Below are 10,870 nucleotides of genomic sequence, written 5' to 3'. Positions count from 1 at the left end.
TTTGGAGAGGAACCTGGGAAAAGAGATATTGTATGACATGTAAATAAAGAAAACATGTAATTAAAAAAAAAGACTTCAAAAGCAAAAAGAAAAAAAAATATAATTGTTAAATCACACACATTTTGGAAAAATGTTGGAAACAATATTTGTTTATTCACTAATTAATTTACAGGTCTAACCAAGTAAAATTAGTTGAAAATTATAATAGTCAGTGTAATTACAACCAGACTTAGCTAATGTAGAATATATACCATATAATCACAGAATTTTTGAATAATAGAGATTCATAGAAACATAAAGTTGCATTTTAAATAAAGAATTAATGATTTGAGATCACATTTTACACTCAGTTTTTCATACCACTGTTTGTGTTGAAAACTTGTGCAATATCTGTTTATTTATAAATTATTATTTATAAATCATTCTATCTACTACAAAGTATAACATGAGAAATAAAATCAAGAACCCAATCATAAGACAACAGCAGGCATCAAAATGATTGATATGAGAATAACAACTTAGTATATAATTCTTGCCCAAACTGGATCTTTTCTGATTAATTTGAAGAAACTTTAACACATTGTGTGCTTTCCAAGTAGAGGGGGAATATGTTAGGCATTCTGCTTAATTTATGAAGCAAGCAAATGGCACAGCCAGTAGTAAAACCCACATTGTCTGTCAATTTATTGCTTTGAACCACTACAGTATAAAGGGCCTTATTACATTTTATTCTCTATCAATATTCTGAGACTGGTATATTCAAATTTAAATATCTGCATATACTGAATATGATTTCATTTAATTATCTCTTCATAATGCACACAAATTACATATTTAAAGCAATGATATATGTTTATTTAGTGTTGTGTAGTTTTACAGGAACTGAGAACCCTTGATTAATCAGTATAAACATTATCCAATTCATATGAAATGGGACGGTTAAAATGATGGTGTGCCTATTTGTAGGCTTCAGGTATATACTTGTGAATTAAATAGATTTTCAATTAACCTTGGAGATTCAATGTTTTTTCATCTTGTAATATAGGCCTTTAAATAAACCACTGTACATGTTTAATAAAGTAACTCCAAAGAAACAGTTGTTATGGGAGTCGTTATTGGGCCTAAAGTGGTATATAAAGAGAAAATAGTTATATTTCTCAGAATGCATGAAGGTAGGCAAGGAAGTTTGCAGTTAAAGGACAGCCTGAACTACATAACAAGACACTACCAAGAATAAAAGATAAAATTATTTATGTGACAGTGTAGGAATACATTCTTGAAGAAAAATGAGTTGGTGTTAATTGGGTAAAGAATGTAAATATAACAGAGTATGTAAAGGTCAGGAGAAAAGTATAATACATTCAAAGGATCATAAGAAGGTCACTGTGACTGAAAAAGAAAGAAAGATGGCAAAAGGCCTGAAATAAACATCTAAAGATAGGAATAAGAGTGGTCTGAGCCCTGAATATCATATCATGGAGTTATATTTTTATCCAGAGGACAATGGAAACAATAAAGCTGTAAGGAGAGAAATGGCATGTTACCATTTGTCTTTTAGGAATATGCTTCTATGTTGCAAGTGTCAGCAGTGTGGAAAACCACAGAGAAGTACTGCAATGCCTTGAGACCTAGGTAAATAAAAATGTTTATAAAGCATGCTTCAATTTGGAAGAATACTGAGATCTATTAACAACAGATAAAACTATTCAGCTAGAGCTGTGACTCTGCACATGGCACTTATATAAAAGTGCCAGTATCTTATATAAGCAACAACCTAATGAGATCCATCCAAGAATTTAAGTAAATGCACATAATATTGGTATCTGCAGAACATATCCAACTCCAAAGTACTGCCAGCTAAATACTAGAGGAAGATATGTTCTACCCTTATTCAATTTATGTGTCACTTTTTTTTATGATCCAGTGGAATTAAAAGCAAAAATGTAAATATTGTTTATAGAAAATTGAGTATGGCCACAAAAGATGTTGAGATTGGTTTTATTCTTTTGTAATGTTATTATTTTATTCACCAACCTGGAAGAATTGTGCCCTAAAATCAGTATTCTACACCAGTCACCTCACTACATCTTGAGCAGTGAAACCTTAAACCTTAAAAAGCTGCCTTCTCCAGGTTCTCTCGGGACTTCATTACAAGAATGATGCAATCATTCAGTTGAGCCTTTAGGGCCTCAGAGTGATGGGGAAAAATACTCAACTAGCCCACTGCGTCCTTTAGCTGCCACTGATAGACTGGTACCACATATACTTTAGGTAGAATAACTACCCTACAACCACGGAGATCCAACATTACAACATTAACATTGCAGGATTTGCCAGTTATAATATATATATATATATATATATATATATATATATATATATATATATATATATATATATATAAAGCTGTTTCTTTTTATTCTTTTTATTTTCGTATTTATTTATTAATTTACTTACATGCCAAATGCTACCTCAGTCACCCCTCAGAGTCCCTCCTCCGTTCCCCCTCCCCTCGTTCTCTGAGTGGGTAAAGGATCTCCTGAATATCTCCCCCAGCCTGGCATATTAAGTCTGCCAGATTAGGCTCATTCTTTCCCCCTGAGGTCAGACAAAGCAGCTTTGTTGGGGAACAAATACATCAGTCAGGCTACAGCTTTAGCTCCAGTTGTTGGGGGACTCACTTGGAAACTGAGTTGCATGTCTGCTATATATGTGCCTGGGGCCTCCTTCAGCTTGCATATCCTTGGTTGGTGGCTCATTCTCTGAGATCTCCCAAGGGCTCAAGTTAGTTGAATCTGTTTGTCTTCTTGTGGGGTTTCCATCTCCTTCAGAATATTCAGTCCTTCCTGCAACTCTTCCACAAGGGTCCCTGGCCTCCTTCCAAAGTTTGGCTGTGGGTCTCTGCATCTGTTGCAGTCAGCTGCTGGATAGAGCCTTTCAGAAAACAGCCTTGCTAAGCTCCTATCTACAAGCCTAATAGAGTATCATTAATAGTGTCTAGGATTGGTGCTTGCCCATAGGATGGGTTTCAAGTTGGACTGGTTTATTGGTTGTCTGTTCTCTCAGTCTCTGCTCTATCTTTGTCCCTGTGTTTCTTTTAGATAGGATACATTTTGGGTCAAACATTTTGTAGGATGGTTGCTGGCTTTATCCCTCCAATGGAGGTCCTGTTTGGCTACAGCAGGTGGCCTCTTCAGGTTCCATGTGCGAAATGTTAGGCATCCCAGCTAAGATCACTGACATTTAGTCCCGAGAGCAGCCCTGGTTTAGAGTCCTGGTTGAACTGCTTGTTTGCATGAAGAAGAATGCAAATAGATACATATTTATCACCTTGTAGAAAACTCAAGTCCAAGAAGATCAAGGACCTCAACTTAAAATCAGATACACTAAATCTCATAGTAGAGAAACTTGAACTTTTTGGTACAGGAGACAAATTCCTGAACAGAAGGACATGAAAGGCTCAAGCTTGAAGATAAACAATTGATAAGAGACATGAAACTGAAACTGTCCTGTAAGGCAAAGGGCACTGTCAATAGGACAAAATGGCAGCCTGCCAACTGGGAAAAGATCTTCACTAACCCTACATCTGACAAAGAGCTAATATCCAAAATACATAAAGAACTTAAAAGTTAGATTCCAATAAGCTAAGTAACCCAATTAAAAAGTTTGGTAGAGCTAAGCAGAGAAGTTACAAAACAGTAATCTAGAATGGCCAAGAAGCTGCTAAAAGTGTTCAATATCCTTTGTCATCAGAGAAATGCAAATCAAAACAACCCTGAGATTTCACCTTACACCAATCACAATGGCTAAGATCAAAAGCTCAAATGACAGCAAATGCATTTGAGAAAATGCATTGTTGTAGAGAAAAGCAAACACTCTTCCATTGCTAGTAGAATTGCAAACTTGTACAACCACTACAGAAATCAATCTGGGTGATATTGTTCTTCCTATGGGGTTGCAAACCCCTTCAACTCCTTGAGTCTCGTCTCTTTAACTCCTCTATTAGGGACCCCTCACTCAGCCCAATGGGTGGCTGCTAACATCTGCCTCTGTATTTGTAAGGCTCTGGCAGGGCCTCTCAGGAGACAGCCATATCAGGCTTCTTTCAGCATGTACTTCTTGGCATCCACATTAGTGTCTGGGTTTGGTAATTGAATATGGGATGAATGCCCAGATGGGACAGTCTCTGGGTGGCCTTTCCTTTAGTCTCTGCTCTACACTTTATCTCCATATTTGCTCCTGTGAGTATTTTGCTCTCCTTCTAAGAAGGACCAAAGCAGCCACAATTTGGTCTTCCTTCTTATTGAGTTTCATATGGTCAGTAAATTGTATCCGGGTTATTTGGAGCTTTTGGGCTAGTATCCACTTATCAGTGGGTGCATACCATGTTTGTTTGTTTGTTTGTTTGTTTGTTGTGATTGGGTTATTTTCTAGTTCTATCTATTTCCCTAAGAATTTCATGAATTCATCATTTTTAATAGCTGAGTAGTACTCCATTGTGTAAATGTACCACATTTTCTGTATCCAATCTTCTGTTGAGGGACATCTGGATTCTTTCCAGCTTCTGGCTATTATAAATAAGGCTGCTATGAACATAGTGGAACATGTGCCCTTATTACATGTTGGAGCATCTTCTAGTTATATGCCCAGGAGTGGTATAGCTGGGTCCTCAGGTAATTCTTTGTCCAGTTTCCTGAGGAACCACCAAACTGATTTCCAGAGGGGTTGTACCAGTTTGCATTCCCAACAGCAATGGAAGAGCTTTCCTCTTTCTCCACATCCTTGGCAGCATCTGCTGTTTCCTGAGTTTTTGATTTCAGCCATTGTGACTGGTGTGAATTGGAATCTTAGGGTTGTTTTGATTTGCATTTCCCTGATGACTAAGGATGTTGAACATTTTTTAGGTGCTTCTTGGCCATTTGATATTCCTCAGTTGCAAATTCTTCGTTTAGCTCTGTGCCCCATTTTTAATAGGGTTATTTGTTTCTCTGGAGTCTAACTTCTTGAGTCCTTTGTATATATTAGATATTATCGCTGTATCAGTTGGAGGATTGGTAAAGATCTTTTCCCAATCTGTTGGCTTCCTTTTTGTCTTATTGACAGTGTTCTTTTCCTTACAGAAGCTTTGCAAGTTTATGAGGTCCCATTTATTGATTCTTGATCTTACCCCCTAGAACTCCAGGGACTAAGCTATCAACAAAGGAGTACACATGACTCCAGCTGCATATGTGTCAGAGGATGGACTTGTCATGTAACAATGGAAGGAGAGGTCCTTGTTCCTGTGAATGTTTAATAGATGCCCCAGTGTAGGGGAATCAAGGGTAGGGAGGTGGGAGTGGGTGGGTGGGTGTTAGAACATCCTCATAGAAGCAGGGGGAGCAAGGATGTGATAAGGTGTATCTGGGTGGGAGGGAAACTGTGAAAGGGGATACCATTTGAAATGTAAATAAAGAAAACATCCAATGAAGAAATTTAAAAAGAGAAAGAAATCAATCTGGAGGTTTCTCAGAAATCTGGAAACTATTTTACCTGCAGATCCAGCTATACCATTCCTGGGCATATATCCAAAAGATGTTCCACCATAGCACAAGGGCACATGCTCCACTATGTTCATTGCAGCTTTATTCATAATAGACAGAAACTGGAAGCAACCCAGATGTCTCTCAAACAAAGAATAAATATAGAAAATGTGGTTCATTTACACAATAAAATATTATTCAGTTATTAAAAACAAGAAAATCATGAAATTTACAGGCAAATGGATGGAACTAGAAAATCCACTCTAAGGTAACCCAGAATCAAAAGGACAAATGGTATGTACTCACTGATAAGTGGATATTAGCCATAAAATATAAAATAACCATGATACGCCCCCCGGTAAAATCAAAGAAGTAAAACAAGAATGAAAGCCCCAGTGAAGATGTTTTAAAAGGCTGTATTTAGTGTATTGGAGTGGAACTTTTCACTCTTTTTCTTCTTCTTCCTTCTTCTTCTCTTCCTCTTCCTCTTCCTCCTCCTCCTCCTCCTCCTCCTCCTCCTATTCCTTCTTCTTCTTCTTCTTCTTCTTCTTCTTCTTCTTCTTCTTCTTCTTCTTCTTCTTCTTCTTCTTCTTCTTCTTCCTCTTCCTCTTCCTCTTTCTCTGCTTCTGCTCCTGCTTCTGCTTCTTCCTTTTGTTCCTCTTCTTTTAATTATCTTTAATCCATTTTTACAGTCCATTTGTTATCCCCCTTCCAGTTTGCCCTCCAAAAGTTCCTAGTCCCATTCCTCCTCCCCCATTTCCAAGAAGATGTCCCCACACCCACCCCACTCCCACTCCCCAACCCTGACAGGCCTCCCCTCTCCCTGGGACTACAAGTTTTGAGTTTCAAGGGTTAGGTGCATCTTCTTTCACTAAGAACGAACTAGGCAGCTCTCTACTGTATATGTGTTGGGGACCTCAGACCAGCTAGTGTATACTGCCTGGCTGGTGGCTAAGTGTCTGAAAGATCTTGGGGGTCCAGGTTAGTTGAGACTGCTGGTCTTCCTATGGAGTCATACTCCTCCACAACTTTTTCCAGCCTTTCCTTAATTAACACAGGCGTCCCTGATTTCAGTCCATTTGTTGGGTGTAACTATCTGCATCTGACTCTTTCAGCTGCTTGTTGGGCCTCTCAGAAGGCAGCCTTGCTAGTCTCCTGTCTGTAATAACATCAGTATTAGTGTCAGGATTTGGAGCTTTCCCTTGAGGAGGACCTCAAGATAGTCACTGGACCTCCTTTCCCTCAGGTTCTCTAGTTTTGTCCATGCAGTTCTTTCAGACAGGAACAATTCTGGGTCAGAGTTTTTGACTGTGGGATGACTATTTGATGCCGTGTCTTTCTACTGGAGGTGGACTCTATGAGTTCCCTTTTCCCACTGTTGGGCTTTTCATCTAAGTTCCCTTCCTTTGAGTCCTGAACATCTTTCACTTCCCAGGTCTCTGGTACATTCTAGGTGGTCCCCCCATCTCCTACCTCCCGGGGTTGAAGTTGTCTGTTTTCATTTATTCTGCTGTCCCTTAGGTCTCCACTCCTGTTTCCCTCTTCCCCAAATACCTGATCATGTTTCCCCTTTCCCTCCCTGTCTCCTCTCCCACCCATGTCCCTCCTTATCTCTGCTCCCCATGATTGCTTATTTCTCCCTTCCAAGTGGGATTGAAGCGTTCTTAATTTGGCACTTTGGCTTGTTAACCTTCTTGAGTTCTGTGAATTGTATCTTGGGTATTCTGTACATTTTGGCTAATATCCACTTATTATTGATTACATACCATGCATGTCCTTTTGGGTCTGAGTTACCTCACTCAGGATATTTTCTAGTTCCATCCATTTGCCTGAAAAGCTCATGATGTCCTTGTTCTTAGTAGTTTTGTAGCATTCCATCGTGTAAATGAACAACATTTTCTTTATTCATTCTTCCATTGTGGTACATCAGGTTTCTTCTTAAAGGTCCTTGATAAAAGTAATAATTTAGATGAAACTAATTATTACACATATAATTTCTTTCTGAGAAAAACCATTGTCTTGTGTAAAATTGCTCCTAGTCTGCTAACCATGTATGAGACCAAAATGCTTTACTATAATGATTTCTTTTTGGCATAATGACAACTGTGGTCAAAACGATTGAGATTATGTCTTTTCCCAATGGTTTTCCTCATGAAGTAAACTGAAATACCCATAAAAGAGTCAATCTTAGCTTTTCAGCATTATTGAAAAGGAATTGACTGTTTATATTAAAACTTTGTTTGTTGAAAAGTTGAGTCTATGGTGAGTATGAATCCCATTAAGATATCTTGCTCAAAGGTTATGGTGGGAAAAGCACAGGTGTTTATGGCAAATCAGAATTGTCTGAATAATGATTATATATTCTCTAAAAAATATATTATGTTTTCATAACCAGTACATTTACATAATTAATGTTCTAGTAAACATATAGAAATTATCCAATAATTACTACTGGGTAAATGAATGAATAATCAAATAAATAAATGAATCATAAGCTAAATTATGATTAGTTACCTGAAATAATTTCTACCATTTTCCCATGTAATTAAAATGAAAATACAAGGGACCTATTAGGTGTAGCTAGACTGAGTTTAATAAATGCATTTGGAAAATCCTTTTCATTTTCTGTTTTGTATATTCTGACTTAAAATTTACTGCTTTCATATAAATTGATGTGGAGGACTGGGACCTGTTTGGTATGAGAACAGAGAAGCAAGGTTTTAGTTATCTTTTCTGCCTTTTGACATTATGTGACCACAGCAATATGTGAATTAATTGTAATTTTAGATACAACATCTGAAGCATGTTTCTGGAAATTGCAAAGCAACATTAGTTCTCTTCTCTGCAATAAATTGACTTAGCCATGTGGGATGATCTTGTATCACTTCTCTACACTTGTGTTCATTATAGGTGAGGCTTTACAAATTTGTTTCTATCTAGGGATTCTTCTTCATATTGAAAGAAGACCTTATCCAGTAACCTCTAAAACCTTGAAACTTTTTTCATTTAATGCCACTATTGGATGTAAGTAGAGATGAAAAATGGTGATTAGAATGTAAATTTTTCTGGGACATGTTTTTATAAATGTAACACCTCAGGAAAAAGGCATTCATATATGGATGGCCATCCCTCTTACCATCTTTGGTACATTTGCTAGATATTGAAAAATGTTAATTTTTGGTGTTCTCTCTTTGTGGGATAATAAGGTGTCACTCAAATTAGACAAAGAAATTTAGACTTCATAAATACCTAAAATATGCCTACTTTCAAAGTCAGTTTTTTTTTATTCATTCTAGAACTTGCAGCCTATGGTGTAGCTAATCTGTGGTCATCTATTCAATCAGTGAAATTATAAATTAACATATAACATATTTGGGTGACAAATAATCAGATAGCACTTGAAGATTATTACAAGTCTTGTTGAATTACTATTAAGGGAGCAAATTAGATAGACTTTTTTGAGTCTCACTTACCCATTAATTAAAAATATAAAAATATATTGATTAATGTCTAAAACCATCATTTCTCATTGAATTGTTCATAATTAAGATCATTGTTAAAAGTCTAATACAGCAGTAATAGAAGACATCTTGATACATTAAACATTACATAAGTATTATTATGACAGTAAGATGCCTCAGTCTGAGGATTCTAAGAAACTTCATCTGTGTTTTCTAGTCATCTACAAAATAATATTAATGTAGAATCACTCTTATCTTCTAGTGAACTAACTGAAAATATAACACTTGGTTACTTCCCATATTCACATTTTTGAAATATTCATTGTCTAGATTGTATACACAATCTTTAAATTTGACATTTTCCATTTTGTTTGTTCAATAAAAATGTTTCTGAAGTAATATGTTAATAAGGAGTCTGCAAAAGGGACACCTTGTATTTAGTAGAGTGGGACCCCTGCCTTGAGTGACTAGTACAGTGGAGCTAGCTATGGAGGTGTGGGTACAGGTGAGTCAGCTCCAAGGGCAAAAGAGCAGAAAAAGTAACCCTGCCTCCCACCAATGGGGACATAGGATAGACTAGCTGGAGCAGTGTTGGAGAGTTCTTCAGGGCTATAAACCATGAGAGGAAACTTGGTAAGGTTGAAGCCCAGGAGACCCTGAGGGGAGCTTCACCTGCCCTTGGCACCAGGCTTCTGTCACTTAGCCACAGCACTCCCACCGCCTCCACCCCAACCCCCAAAGAGAGATTTGTGGCCATCAATCTCATAAGAGCAATGTCCCAAGCCCTTCCACATGTAGATGAGGCATCCTTAACATCTCAGACAAAGACAATAGGATAAAAGATGTGACCAAGTTCAAGAAGGCTCAAAACAGAGTTTTCCATGCTAATGAGGTACCAAGAGGTTCAGAGGGTGTTGCCAATAAGCTTTCCTTCCCAGACATTCCTCTCTGCAGAAGGTATTTAATCTTAGGCCTACCCTGAGAAGTGGGGTATGGTTTTTCCATATCCATTTTCCACCATGACAATAAACTGTTTAGAACCATGAACTGCCTATTTTCATTTAGATCCACTGTGGGGAGCCATGGTGAATGTCTTTGTCTACAGAGCAGCAGTCTAGTCTCCCCAAAGAAGGCCTCTCTGCACTCCCAGCTACAATGGCCACCAGGCCAACTACCATCAAGTTAAGCCAAGGACTCTTTCCACTAGGACTAGCCAGAGCTCCCCTTTTTCCCACCCGCCCCAGGCTAGATGCAGTCTGTGGGCCCCCAACTCCATTCTCTGTTCTTCTGCAACTTCTAGAGGCACCTGAATGTGCAAAAGCCTATGAACCCGACAGCCTATGCCTTGTCACAAGCCTGTGGACCCCCTAGCAGTCTCTGGCTTTCCTATGTCTCAGATTGTTCTTTTTCACCCTCTGAGCTTCCATACAGCCCAAAACCTGCCTGGTGACAGTGTGGGATAAGTGCAATCAAACTCCCTCTGTCCAGACTCCCCAAGTGGCCATGCCCTGTGGGAGAGTGGAAGCGGGCCCACAACACTACAAGTTCCATCCTAGTGTTGAATATAACAGAGAGCCTGGGCACTGACTAGCTCAGCTATCACAAGGCCCAGTTCCAGGACTATGCCTTGGCCTAACCCAAAATCTATAAATGGTTGGGACCCATGAAAGGGCCAGTTCTGCTTATCCAAACCTGCAGGATCTTCATGACACAGGGCAATGAGACAATAACCAGGAGGAGTCCTGGTAAGGATCTTGATGATGTCACAGAAGCCAGAAAGAGTGAACCAGAGCCATGACTCATTGCAATGAGCATTTGCAAGTAAAAATGTGTGGACAGAATGATATACTGTGGGACACACTGTGGCATTCTACAACTTCCATGATGATA

Source organism: Mastomys coucha, chromosome X (assembly GCF_008632895.1).
Source record: "Mastomys coucha isolate ucsf_1 chromosome X, UCSF_Mcou_1, whole genome shotgun sequence".
Classification (NCBI taxonomy): domain Eukaryota; kingdom Metazoa; phylum Chordata; class Mammalia; order Rodentia; family Muridae; genus Mastomys; species Mastomys coucha.
This window is presented reverse-complemented; position numbering follows the sequence as displayed.